A 15,506-nucleotide genomic window follows, 5' to 3' on the forward strand; every position below is an offset into this window, starting at 1 on the left:
CTTTTACATCTTCAACAGACTCTTTTCTGATAAGTTTGAATCATTTTAAATCGCAATCAAGAGTCAATACAAATATTTTTGCGAGCTATTTTTTCAAATGTGTCAACAGTTTTGCACATACTTTTCGCACGTTGAAATTTTCGATCAAAATTAACGACTTTTTCACTATTTTCATCTGTTTTTCACGTGAATCATCTACAATATCTTCTCGGTCATCTTGAAAACACTTGAATCACGTGGACGCGACAAACATTGCCATACACTTGCGACTACCTTGCATTATAAAATATTTTATACAAATAGACATTTCTCCGAACAAATTCCCTCAGTAAACGGTAATCCGTCCGCCCCTGACCCAGGAAACTCCCAAGTAACCTTCTTAATCTCCAAATAGGAAACAATTGAATTAATCCTCCCCAATATACCTGACGTTGGGAAAAACCAAAATGTTGTACTTGCTTTTTGTTGCATACTTATACGAACCTAGGCGAGACGTTTGGAATCGTGTATTAATTCATTCTATCTCGAGACATCGAAGCGATCAGATCTCGAACGCCGAGATGCTTCCACACATTTAGTTCGCGCGACGTAGTTTAATATTTCGTTGTATACATAGTTTGGTTGGTATATTATGGGAAGTTAAAGTTATCGAACTTTAGTGCACTAACTTCGACACTAAGAATAACGCCAATAACTGGTGACCTCGACGTGATTAGCAACAGTTAACAAAGTTATGGGCGCTAGTCTTAGTGTCGAAGGTAGTGCACTAAAGATAGATAACTTAAACTTCCCATAATACACCAACCACACTATGTATACAACGAAATATTAAACTAAGTCGCGCGAACTTAGTCTGTGAAAGCATCTCGGCGTTCGAGATCTGATCGCTTCGATGTCTCTAGACAAAACGACTTTCTTCTCGATTCCAAACGCCTCGTCTTGGTTTGTATAAGTATGAAGCAATTAGCAGGTTTTGGCTTTTTCCAAAGTCAGGTATATTGGGGAGAAACAATTAAATTGTATGCTATTTGGATATTAAGAAGGTTACTTGGGAGTTTCCTGGCTCAGGTGTTAACGGATTATCGTTTAATCGAAGAAATTTGTTCGGAGAAATGTATTTTTAAACGCAAGTTCATATGTCGTTGTTGCTACTCTTCAATAAAGTTTCATGTGAAATTTTACAAAAGTCCGTTTCTTTATTTTTACGTCAAAACTAAAAAAAATAGCATTTATACAAACTAAGGCCGCGGCTACATTGGTTTCTCTACAGACATGTTAGAAATCGCATTCGAATGATTAGGTTACAAGTTAAAGAGTTGACAATTGCTGACCTTTGGAGCATGCGTACTGTTTCCGAAACAGTGCTAGCATCTTTATTTAATAACGACGCCTCGTATACTAATACAATTTTTGTTGTTGTTTCTTTGAATTATTCTCTTTTATATACACGTACTTTTTATTTTTGAATATTCAAATTTATAACTGTCAGTTGCAGTATGGAAATTTGAAATTTCAGTCTTAGTAAAACTATATTGTCATATTAGGTGACTCTCATTTATATTACAAAACGTTATAAATAATTATATAACAAGATTTTGGGAAAAATAGACTCACGAAATATTCGTTTTCATCAATATTTCATAAATTTTTCCCTAATTCTTCATTTTTTTTTTGTAATTGTAAATATAAGCTAGCTATGTTTTTCACAATAAAATTGAGTATATACACAAAATATTTTACAATATTGTCTTTCAGCCTGTTTATTATTTTCTATCCGTTAGAAAAAACTCAATTTAAATTTAAACTCGATGTAACATAAATTTCTAATGAATTTTAAATGTTTCACAACACTGTTTAATCATAAAAGAAAATGTAATGTTTTTTTATTATATTATAGCACAATGTAGAATATAAAACTGTTTATATAGAAAATTTAACATAATTCATTGGTTGTGTATAAAATAGTGATATATTACAGAAGTTTTTATTAAACACAACATCCTTTTTCAAAATATAAAGGGTGTCTCATAAATAATATCGATTTACAATGATCACTTTGTATAATCGTACAAAAAGAAAGCCTCAATATTCGAAGTATAGCCCAAAGTTCACCAAAGGAGCGTCCATAAACCACTTGGTCATAATATAGTCCTTGGAACCCCTCCTTCCCTGCACGACGACTTTTCCAAGACCCCACCCCCTGTCGTGGTTTTGTTTCACAATATTTCACGTTTTTTATTGAATATTTATTGAGAAAATTTCATTATTTTTAAAACAATGTATTCATGATTTTTCCTTAACGTTTGTGTGCCAAATAAAATCATTTTTTTCAACAAAATTTCAGCATCCCCTCCTCTTGGCCGAGCTACGTGGTTTATGGACGTTCCCTAAGTTCTGAGACCTTGATGAAACCATTCTTTAGCCTTAGATCCACTGCATTTCTCAACATCACCTTTGTATTCAAGAATTTCGCCTTAGTTCTGAATAAATAGTAATCTGATGGTGCAACATCCGGACCAAATGCTAGTTGTGGTAGGAGTTCAATATAATGCATCATATGGTTGATAATTATCTTGTAAGAGAACCCGCTTTCGCTAAGCTAAATCCGGATAATTCTCCAACAAAACCTCAAATATTCCCATCAACTGTTTACTATATACCTCCTCGGCATAGCTCGACCATTTGGAACGATTTCGAAGTACATTGAACCTTCATGATTCCACCAGACACACAACACGGCTTTCCTCTTGAATCGATTTCTATTTTCGATGGGATTTAGTAATTGTCTTTTGTCTAACCACTGATTTTCCATGTTCGGGTTGTTTGGATGCGTCTAAGAAAACGATTATCTTTCGGCAGAGCAGGAGCTATTTACATAGCTCTATTCGACGTTCCGCTTTAATCTTGGTTAATTCGGTGGCACTATACGATAACTTTCATCGATCTTAACCTAATGATTTGGAAAGGCGATTATATGGTATCTTCAGAAGATCCAAAGGAGTCCGATAAATGGCGAGTGCTGTTACTAGATTTGTTTTCTACTGCTTTCCTTGGAACACCAATATCCCACAGGAGAAGGGCCTAAGTTTGAACGATCTTTAAGCGTCAAATCTATTAAAACAATTTAACCAACACTGTGCTGTTCACTCATTAATATTAGGCGCATTGTGAGATTTTTGGCATCGCAGCACATCATCGGCAAAAATTGTGTGTCGCACAGTTTGGATTTGATTTCTGAGTTATATTCGGATGCCAAGCTTGATTTACTATTACTACTTCATCAGAAAACAACAAAGGAAAAGCGGTGAATCAATGATCAATAAATAAAAAGCATTATGTAGTGTAGCGAAAGATTTATAAAAAAACTTTCCGTCTCAATAAAGCGGAATTCGACTAAGTTCAAATGATGATCCAACCTTTTATTTATTCTGAAGAATATAATGCTCAAAAACTAAATGAGACTGAAGGAAAACTGGATTACCACGCACCAATTCGATCAAATTTTCTTCTCGATCCATTGCAAAACTTTAGTATGCACCGCGACACAGTTTTGGTGCCATTGGCCCTGCGCCAAAATTTATGCTGCTACGTGCTTCTCCATATTTACTTCAATGTGAACTTGTCCCCTCAATATTTTTCGTTCATTTATATTACATTCAATGCCTTGATAATTGCAGAGGAAGTTTCCATTATGAGTTCCAAAATGTGAGGAGCAATAGCGCACGTGAATTTCAGGTCTTCTAAATCCATGCCAGATGATAGGTCACAGACAATATTTTATTTGGATAAATCGCTTCACGCATTTTTGTATCCTTCATCGCAATTTCGAGGTGGACTAAATCCAATAGATTATCGGAACTTACTTGGTCCGTTCTCAAAAAGTTCCTGTGGTTCTCTGGTTCCGAATCACATTACGTTCGTTCCAACCCATCAAAAAACCGTTCTCGGAACGGTAACAATTCTGCCCAATAGAGATTACGCGTTCCAACCGACTTTGGTATTGTTTGTGAACCGTTTCCGGGACGGTCTTTTCGATACTTGATTGATTGCAAGTAGAAGAATTGTGCATAGCCGGAGATTGTGCAGAAAATATCTATAAACAGTTCTGATAACCGTTCCAAATACGGTCCCGACTAACAGGTTAGAACAAACCTATAGAAAGTTTGGGGGATGCTCATGAATGAAGTGGTTTTTCAGTTTGTATCACTCCTTAGAACACCATCGTATCTTTTGCTTGTTTTTCCGCTTCACGACAACCAATGTTGAAGTCCAAATCTGCATTTGACACCTTGATTGTAGTCTCAAAAAACACTACTCGATTTGTCAGCTTCGACTGATGAGTTTTGATGTAAAGATTGAGGAGGTTCAAGCATTTGATTGTGTAGGGCCTACTTCAATTAACTGTGTCTTCCCCTCCAATAATCCCTTGACAATATATTTTAAATTTATCGCATTCCGTACTATTAATTATGAAAACGTACTGCATTGTCAATAAACAAAGAGAATTATTGAGAGAAAGTGAAGCATGTTGAGGCGTAGGAAGTCTTACATATGAAAACAGAAATTACTTATGAGACACCCTCTGTATATTCCAAAAATTTGATCAAATCAATCCCCAGATACGAAATCATTTGTACAGGCTTCTGATGATATTAATATCAATTGAAACTGATGTGAAATGTGTGATACAAATTTTTAAGGATTGGTGAGTATCAGCAGGAAAGACGACAGTTCGAAAACAACACTGTATACAACAGTGTAATACTAAATTGTATTTATTTCTAACATAGACTACCCCAATAATCAATAATTGAAATACTTTTTGGTTTTTTAACTTTATTACAACTTAGGACTACCAGCGAATGGAAAGTGGCAAAATATCTATTAGGATCGACGATTATTCAGGATTCTGCACTCATTTGGCATCTTTCTGTAACTCCAAAAGAATCGAAAATTGTTTTCAATACTTTTATGTTTCGAAGATGGTTTTCGATTTTTTCTTAAGGGAATTGAAAACAATTTTAATTTTGAAAGACCCAAAATCAAGGATTCGATTATTAATTCCAAAATTCTCTTTCGAAAATTGGAATGCATAAACGATTTTTGGTAGATTGGATTTAAGAAATCGTTAGTTTCAATACGAGGATGATCCAAGAAAGAACAACGTAATCTTTTAGCTCAATACCCTTTTCCCAGCGATGTTTATAATGAGAATCGTCAAGCTCCTCAAAATAGCCATTAACTGCCGACATAATTTCTTCAAATCTTCGATCACAGAGTCGTTTTTTGATGTCTTCTGTTGTATTAAGTATAGATCCCGGTCTGGAGCAATTAGACAATCACGTAGATGTCTTCAAATTGTAGATAGACCGGAAAAGTATGCTTCAATTTTGGTCCTCTTTTATTTTTTCGTGGCAATAATATACGAAAAATCTATATTTTTCCTTGTACTTATTTGGTAATAAATTCACAACGACACTTCTAGTAGCATTTACCAATTGGTTAATGTTTTGCGCAACCGGACATCATCATCACTGTTCATTTCAAATATTTTTCAACAATCCATAAAATATAATACTAATAAATTTATGACTTCTGTCGCTACTATAAACAAATAGTCATTGTCAAGTAAATGATTTCATAGGCAATGAGATAATAATCAAAAATTGTTATACATCTATAAAGAATTTAATTCGTCTTATTGCCCTCCGGAACTGTTTTGAATTATATAATAAAAGGATGGTCCCAGAAGGTTCTGGCTCTACAAAGAAAACACGAAAATTTTAGGAAAAAAATATATTTATTTTTCAGTGTAATCGCTTTTTAGCTCTTTTCCCCGCGATTTTCAATAAGTTCGATACAATTTTTTTAATATGAATCGTCAAGCTCCTCAAAATAGCCATTAACTCACGAAATCATCTCTTCATTACTGGAAAATCTTTGACCATCAAGTGTGAGAACAGAAAACAATCCGAGGGGGTTAAATCTGGCTAATAGATTGCATGAGGTAACAATTCATACTCTAGTTCATGAATTTTGGCCGTTGCAGAACGCTCAAACGTTGGAATAAGTTCGCATAATACTCTCCGTTGATAGTTTTTCCTTTTTCAAGATAATCAATTGAATTATCCCACGCGCATCCCAAAAATCGACGCCTTGGCCTTACTTGAAGGTATAATGGTCTTCTTTGGAGCCCTTTTCAGTCCATTGTTTTGATTGTTGTTTTGTTTCGGTTGTGAAGTGATGAACCCACGCTTCGTCCATAGTTATGAAACGGCGCAAAAATTCAGCTCTATGCCAAACACTCGCAATGGAAACAACTTCAAGATGCTGTTTTTGTTCCATCTTGCGCACAGTTTTCTCATGTCCAAAATTCCAATTTGCGATGTACCGCACTTTTTGGAATGCCTAACTTTGTGGTCTTGCAGTCTCACCCAGAGTAAAATCTAGTTCAGCTCTTATATTGGTTCAATTAAGGCCTTCCTTCCCATGTTTACAAATTCACTCTAAAACGTTCACTGTTGATGGCTGCCAAACAAATACGAATAATCGTGGCGTCTTCAAACTTGTATAGATTGTGTACCTTCTAATATTTTTCGAGCAACTACCGCCATCTCTAGGCCAGGTCAGGTTCTTCTAGGACCATTCTCGTTTATATTTTTCTGCTTTTCTTTTGCTGGGGAGTCTATGCAATTGTATAGTCTAAGGTCACAACAGAAATACTGAGGCAAATATTGACTCGAAATCAGAGTATACTTTAAAAAATTCCAAATTATTTGTCAATAGATAAAGTTATCATTTCTAATTAAAAAAAGTAATTGAACTTTTTATTAGAACGATCTCGCCAATTGCAATTATTTGTAACGATTTTTGAAAAAAATTTCATTAGTTTTCGATCTGTTCTACCAGCAACTAATAATTATTTCATAATTTTATTCTTAAGGACTCATTCTGATTTTATTGAAAATCACAATTATTAAACATTTTCTTAATTTTTTGCAATTTCTTCCGCATTGTGTCCACTACCTGTACATTTTTTTGGTTCAGTCTATGAAATAAATACAATAGATGAATTGACTAGAACTATTTTACCATTTAGATAAAAAACATAGTTTTTAATAACATTTATTAAGAATGTGAATAGAAAACGAAATTTTCCGTCTTAATTTTAGTATACAGGAACTGTAGTAAACATTAAGTCTTTATACAAACTAAAAAATATTCTTATCTAGTTTCTTTAATCATTTTTGGAAAAGTTTTTCAACATGTATTTTTTTAAAGCATTATGCCTTGTTGCAAACTCTTATTACATAACACTATGGGGCTTAATCCACGAGATTATACTGGAATACAAAGGAAGTTTCGTACATTACCTACCATCTTCATTTTTACAAAATGGTTGTTATTTGAAGTAAATAACCGTAAAAGACGAACCGATGTATGGATTTAAATACTAAAGAGCAAGTACATCAAAACATTGAATTTTTTGTTCGAAAAGTCTATTTGCTGTTTGTTTGTTGGCAGTTTTCAATAATCGGGCAATTGTAGTGTATTTTCAATATTCACTTTCACACTTGGATTCATTCAATTGAATTATCTGTTCATTCCAAGACGCAAAGGAGATACCAGGGAAAGGATGTACAGTATGCAAACGTCGATTGATTATTTCTATTACTGTACATATATATGGAAAATTCCAAAATCAAATTCAAATTATAAATTGACTTTCTTCGACGTGAAAATACAATCTTTACCTTCAACCCCCACGCGACTTTTTTAAATGGGAAGTCCCCTCCTAATTTTCTATTATAAAATGATATGGAATCCAAGTTTAATGCAGCAATTGAGAAAAATAAAATAAAATCATATTATTACAGAAATTCGCTACAACTAAAATATAATACAAAATGTATATAGGTGCTACGCCACTTTTAGGCCCATAGCTTGTAAATAATTCCTTTCGACTCTTTCCTACTTTTTGCTTTTGTTTCTTACTCTCTTAGATATTCCATCACCTCTGCGTACTATTTTGGTCTTCCATGTTCCATCAATTTTTTGTTGTTTCAAAATCTAGCTTTCTCTGGATATAACACAGGCCCTCTATTACTTTGCTTCTCTAAGTAAATTCCGTATCTTATTTCTTCTTTTCAATCATAACTCCCCCTCCTTTTACTCCCTATTATCCTTTCGAGGACTTTCCCATTTATCTAATTTCTATCTCTATAGATGTAGATTCGCCTTTTTGAAGCATTTGGTGCTTCCAATTATTTACTTTCCTTCGTCATTCTTGCTTCTAGATTTCGTCAACGTCGTCTTTGATAACCACCCCAAGATATACATAACTTTGAACTTTCTCTAAGCTTATTGCCTTTTCTTCGTTCTGTTCCATTTAAAAACTCCTCATAGATTCTTGGAGTGGTGTGCAAAAGGTGAAATACAAAAAATTAACTATGAATATAATATATAACTGCCTACTTACCCTTATATAACATATCGAGCATGATCCATTATTCTTTGTTTAAAGCCATTTAAATCGAAAAGTTCAGCTTCGTATACAACACCCCATAGAAATAAATCTAATAATGTAAGATCAGGTGATCGCGCTGGCTATTATATCGATCTTCGTCTCTCTATCCATCGGTCGGATAATATTGCATAAGATACTCCTGGTAATGTGATGGTGTTGAAACTATTACGCATTCAAAAAGGTACCAAACATTAACCTTTTGAGGTTATTGGGTGTTTCCTCTCGTCCAATGAGGATTGACCAGCAATTAGACGATTATCGTGACCTTTAAGTTAAAAAGTGCACTCAGTAGAAAACATAATGTCTTCTAATCGTATAATATCGTTATCCAATATTCCTCTAAAATAATAAGTTCTATCAAAATCAAGATCAGAATTGAAATGGATCGAAAGGCGTTTGTCAAATACTCCTCCACGTAAGAATAGGATTCAGCGAATGTTATGTGGTCAGTACTGCTGTACGGAGTGGAAACCTCTACCTTGAAAGCTCAAATTATAAAAAACCTTTTGAGATGTGGCTCTATAGATACATCCTGAAGATACCCTGGACTGACAGGTACTCGATGTATGTGGGTTTACCTCGTACTCATATACACTGGATATCGTTTATAACGACCTTCAATGGACCAGGCACATTTGGTCGCTATAGCCGATCGTCGTTATAACCGATCATGACATCTACATTAAGCAAATGTGAAATAGGAATTTTGTTAAATCAATTACACATTGTCAACATAATAATAATAGAATTTTTTATTGATAATGATATAAAACTTAATTTTTTAAAATAATTAACATAAATAAAAGGAAAATCAATTTCGAGCTGAAAAGTAATCGGTAATAACTTTTTGTTTTTTACATTTTTTTAGATAAAACTCGCGCGAAATTTTTTTTTCGATTTCATCAAGTCCAGATTTTATTTTCTGAGTACAAAATTGATTGTCACACATCACAAATTTCTTCAAAAGTTGTTCTTCTTCATCCTCTTCTCCATTGTCGGTTTCAATATCGGCGTCAAGTTCATTGATAAGGTCCTCATCACTAATATCTTGTTCCGTGTGGAGACCCTCGTCAATTTTTGCATAGTCTGCTAAGACATCTCTATTTATTAAGGTTGGCAGTTCTAAGGATTCGGACCACGGCAAAAACTCAGGTTCATCCAGTGCGTTAGTTTCGGCTGGTTCTGACGGTTGTTCCTCATTTTGATTTCCCAGCACACCAGAATGTTTGAAACAATTTGTGATTGTTGTCGCAGGTACATCTTCCCAAGCTTAGTGGACCATTATAATAGCATCAAGGATGCTAATTTTTGTTTCCCGATTTTCCTCCACATCTTGAAGAAACCGTAAAACAAGCTGCTTTCTGAAATTGGTTTTAATCTTCTGTATTATCCCTTGGTCCATTGGCTGGAGAACGGACGTTGTGTTAGGTGGTAAAAATACAACCTTTATAAATTCAAAATCTCTCAAATTAATATGAGAAGGGCAATTATCGATGAGTAGCAAAATCTTTCTGCGCTTTTTCTTCAATTCCTTGTCCCAGTCTAAAAGGAATTTATTGAACAGATCGGTTGTCATCCAGGCTTTCTGGTTATTGTAATAATCGACTGGCAAATTTTTTACATTTTTGAAGCAACGCGGGTTCTTAGACTTTCCTATCACAAAAAGCTTACGTTTTTCTGATCCACTCATGTTTGCAGCAACTAAAACAGTTATCCTTTCTATCCTTCCTATCAGCGTTGAATACGTCACTATCACTGTAGCCTTCTCGAATAGTAGGCCAAACTTTGGATAGCCAATCATCAGATGTTGCCGATGGGACTCCCGCGGCTTCCCCACTAAGTTTTTTAAAAACAATGGCATGCCTAACGCAAAACCGTTGGACCCAACTTCTGGAAATAATTTCTTCCGATTCCCTGGAACTACGGGGGATAGATTTTAAAAAATCATTCGCTTTTGCTAGCAGAATTGGGCCAGAGATCGGAATATTACGACTGCGTTGGATTTTGAACCATTTCAAAAGTAACTGATCCACATTCTCGTTAGTGGAATTACGGAGTTTCTTTTTTTTTAATGAATCCCCTTTTTGAACAATGTCTTTTATCTCATCTCTTTTTTTCCAAATGGATGATATTGTAGAGTGACTCACCTCTAATTCTTTTGCTAGGCTGACGTTCGTTTCTCCATTCTCTAGACGGCAGCAAATGAGGTATTTCTCCTCCAACGTAAAAGTTTTTCTTTTAAACATGATGTTCACAAGTTACCACACAGAGTTGCACCTTTGAATGTTAAAGTTAAACTACATAAGCAAAGAGTGAACAGTCAGAAAAGTCCCCACCACTTCAAAACCCGATCGAAAAAGGTTTCCTAGAAAAATTAGGGATTTTTGTACGCAATTTTCTCCTTATGAATTACTGGTAAACACCCAGAAAAGTCCTCACCAGTTTAAAACCTGATTTTCTATCAAAAGGGGTTTCCTAGAAAAATAAAGGCTTTTGTAGACAATGTCTCCTTATGAATTACAGGAACGGCGTCGCTAAAACCGATCTTTTAATTTGGTGGGTCTTACCAAAATGAGTTGTTATAACCGATCAGTCGTTATAACCGAGGTCGTTATTTCCGATCAAAAATGCGTTGCTAAGGCTTGTAGAATCACGGGTCCGGAAAATATGGTCGCTATAACCGATACGTCGTTATAACCGAGGTTGTTATAAACGATATCCAGTGTATTTGATTTCATCACTCAGTGTATTTTTTAGTAGCTTTTTTATTTGCCTTACATAACTAAATTCGTGGAACTGCATCTCTTTTCTAATATTCCTTATTTCTATAACCAATTATTTGTAAAATTGTTATTTTATGCATTTCCATTAATCTAACCGTTTTTCGGAAACGTATTTTTAATAAATTCCAACTAAAAATCTCGACTATATTATAGCGAAGGATTCTATCTCAATTGCTGCAATTATTTTTTAAAATATAACGTGTTTAAATAGAGAATTGAGAGACCTTTTCAACGATATATCACAAGCTTATAGTTTCCATTTAAGAAATTGGGAAATTTCACTCGTAGGGGATTTTCACGTTGAAGAATGTCAATTCGTAATTGTGAGATTTCTCAATAATATGTACGGTGACAGAAATAAAGAATTTATTCTTTCGGTTTTTACACACTGTATAATAATTTACATAATCCAAAACGTTGCTGAAGTGAGTTTATAGTTGTGAGCAGTCGATTCTGCTTTTTTTCATAAAAAAAACTGTATTCACATTCTTATATTCAAATATCCTTCACGGTTATCAGTGCTACCAATAAAATCATATAGTAGAAAGTGAAACTAATCAACGTTCTTTTCCAGTGATTCTGTATCGAATGGGTAACGACTTCTACATGAAATCTACTCGGAGATATATTAATTTGAAGTAAGTATTTTTTTTTCGATATATTTTCCTTAAAATATTCAGATGCGACAACGAGGTAACTTCAGGTACTTATCAAAACTGAAACTTCATTATATCCAAAAATTTGAAGACTTGTCGTTGTTAAAATCAAAGTTTCGTTTTTGTTTTAGGCAAAGACTGGTGGAAACTCCCTCGAAGTAACAAATTCCATACAATTGCTCTTGAAAACTGTTATAAATTACCTAAAGATCAAGAAGTACCCCTATATTCTACATTTATATATATAGAAAAGTGTATGCTTCTCCAAATGATTTTGGTGAGTAAATAATCGATTTATTCGAACTAGATCCTAATAAATCATTTCCAAAATCCAGTCCTTTGCGTTTATCTGTGTATAAATGGTACAGTGTAAATTCCAATACCAGTTAAATCGTGTTTAAATCCACCGTCAATTGCATTATTTGGTCCTTCGAACCGGATCAAAAAAGCTCCAAAGACCAAACAGTTAATTGTGAGTGTTGATGTAATAAGTTTAGTTCAAATATCAGAAATTTCAACTACTAACAATCACATTCTGGTCCTTCGAGCCGCATGGAAATCTCTAAAGACCAGGTATTATTGCTTAGTGAAACACTTTATGTTTACGTAGAATAACACTTTCTTGTACTTCCTGCCTTCCATGGGTTCATATGCGGCTCCGAAGGACCAGGGTAATGTAATTAGAAGTATCTAACCCAACAAAAAAAAATTGGGAAAAAATATAGTACGTAATCTCCTTTTATCTTCATACACTTTTAGCGATGTTCAATAATTCGGGGAATAGAAAATAATCCGAGGGGGCTAAATCTGGCGGTTAGGGTTCAAACTTTAATTCATTAATTTTGGCAATTGCAATAACAGATATTGTGTCAGCTGGTGCATTATCTTGATGAAACATCATTTGCTTCTCAGCCAAATGCGGTCGTTTTTGCTTGATTTCTTCCCTCAAACGTTGCAATAAGTTTGCATAATAGTCGACGTTGATAGTTTTTCCTTTTCCAAAATGGACAATGGAAATTATGTCATGTGCATCCCAAAAAAACGACGCCGTGACCTTGCCTGTAAATGGAACGTTCTTTCGCTTTCTTTGGAGCTGATTTTCCCTTTTCAATCAATTGTTTTGGTTGTTTTTTTTTCGGGTTTGTAGTGATGGGCCCACGTTTCATCAATGATTATGAAACTACGCAAAAATTCGGCTTCATTTCTATGAAACTTGCCAAGCACTCGCAATGGAAACAACTTCACGATGCTGTTTTTGTTTCATCTTGTACACAGTTTTCTCATGTCCAAATTTTCTGTTAACATGCGATGTACCGCACTTTTTGGAATGCCTTCTATGTCTGCTAGTCGCGCTCTTTCAATCGACGATCATCCAATACCGCTTTGGGTTTTTTTTAACATTTCTGGTGTCTTTACCTGATTTGGTCGACAACTACGATGCTGGTCTTCGCATGTCCTACGTCCTAATTTAAACTCTGCTACCCAATATTTTACTGTTGATAACAGTAAAATTTAGTCCAGCTCTTGTATTAGTTCAACTAAGGCCTTCCCATGTTTACAAATTCACTATTGATGGCTGCCAAACAAATTTGAAAAAACGTGGCGTCTTCAAACTTGTATAGATTGTGTATTTTCTAATATTTTTCGAGCAACTACCGCCATCTCTGTTATGCCAAGTACTTCTGGGATCATCCTCGTATCATCAAGTGTCTTTTAATCCTGATATACACTTTCTGAAGGCTAGCGAATGTTGGTTTAGTGATAATAAAGTTCAAATTTTTCACTAATCCAGAATTCCTGGCACTGTTGACGTTATTCCTACTGAACATATTACAACACCACTCAAAATTATACTATCTAGTCCTTCGAGCCGTATAGAGATCCATATCCGGCTTGAAAGACCTCGTAGTCTGCCCTTGTTGATTATTATGTATGTAGTTTTAACTGTACCAGTTATATTGAGCTTCAAGTCGTATTACATAAAACCTGGTCATTCAAATTTTGTATTTCCGTTTTGTATGGTAACCACATTATATATGTTGTTTAACATTTGCCCCATCAGTAACTATACTCTTTTAGGTGAAGGAAAAATTATGTTTACGATTACATGATTTTTTCTTGCTACGTTGTATCTAACACTGCAGCGATATATTAAAAATTATTTCCCATAATAATGATGACAATCTTTAGGAAAGACGATATAGATGTATTGGGAGCAAACCAAATATGTATCAACGATTCCGGTTTTTTCTAGTAATTTTTTATATTATAGTAAACTCAACTTACAAAGACGACTCAGTAAACACACGAAAGTAATGTAGTAGTTTTGAATACTAGTTTATAAGAGAGTTGGATAGGGAGTTGAGGACGACATTTGATCTGGCTGCCTCTTTAAGTTGAGTCTATTATATGCCATTATTGTAGCTTTCATAATTCTAAGCTAGGAACAGATTACACAATGTTTAAACCTAATAAGATATTTTCGCCAGATTTATTTAATTATCCCTATTCCACCAACTTTCCATTATCATGGTTCTACTGGAAGCATATAATATGTAATACTCTTATATGGACAGTTGGTATGCGAAAAAAACGTCACTACGTTACGGTGCCGACAATATTCATTTTCTCTCTCGTTCAAGACACTTTATCTTTACTGCGCGTGCTTGAGATTGCACAGAACCGAGTTGGAACCTCGAAGGATAGAGAAACCGTTAGTATTCTGTCTTTCTTAGTCGGAACAGCGGACACTTATAGAAACTGTCCATATGGAAGTATTACATATATGACTGGAAGTACATCGTACTGGGTGGACCAATAAACCAACCTATATACACATTCTTGTTGTGTTGGAAAAATACTAAGTCTTACTATTGTGAGAGTGTAAAAAATTTTATCCTTATGGACAACATTTTGTTACATAAGGAAATTTGGAAGTTCAAAAAGTTTTCAGAGGATTATAGAGGACTCAAGTAAGAAATCTTTTGATAAGAAACACTGAATGAATATTAATCTGCCCTCAACAATTGGTTTCCAAATATCGATTTAATCAAATATTTCAAAATTTTTTTTCTTATTTAGGTTATATCATCTTCCGAAGAAGCTATTTAATTTTAATCTTTGTTTGATAGTACAAATATAAAAAATTTTAAATTTACATATTTTTATTTATTTATTACATTATTTTTCTAAACAAATGTAAAATAAATTTTAACTTTGAAAAATAATAAAATAATTTTTAATTATCCCCATCTTTTATTTATCATGTCGTTATGAGTATATTAAAGAAAAAGAATTTGATTCAGGTACGTACTGCTGAACCAACAGGAATTTTTTGAAAATTGGTTACAAGTTTTGAGTTGTACAACCCAGAGTTCTCAAAAAAATTGAGTTGAACTTTTTAATTTATAATATATATATATATATATATATATATATATATATATATATATAAACTTCCCGTTGGAGTAGTAAATACCCCTTGGCCTCTAGGTCATGGTAAGGGTGTTTGGTCGCGGTAGGTGGTTGTGGATGTAAAAT

The 15,506-nt window shown here is 34.1% G+C and overlaps 1 protein-coding gene across 3 annotated transcripts in view; it reads left to right on the forward strand.

The window, feature by feature from the left end:
- LOC130890907 (dual specificity protein kinase CLK2-like) overlaps positions 1-15,210 on the forward strand; it is a 30,265-nt gene extending 15,055 nt beyond the window's left edge. For 2 of the 3 annotated variants that reach the window (XR_009058799.1, XR_009058801.1), the window contains 2 exons: positions 11,885-11,948; positions 12,098-15,210. The gene's annotated coding sequence lies outside the window, so the exon portion shown is untranslated. The remainder of the gene's footprint in view (positions 1-11,884; positions 11,949-12,097) is intronic. The other variant, XR_009058800.1, reaches the window with a different exon arrangement.
- Positions 15,211-15,506: the final 296 nt, after the last annotated feature.

Source organism: Diorhabda carinulata, chromosome 1, assembly GCF_026250575.1.
Source record: "Diorhabda carinulata isolate Delta chromosome 1, icDioCari1.1, whole genome shotgun sequence".
NCBI lineage: Eukaryota > Metazoa > Arthropoda > Insecta > Coleoptera > Chrysomelidae > Diorhabda > Diorhabda carinulata.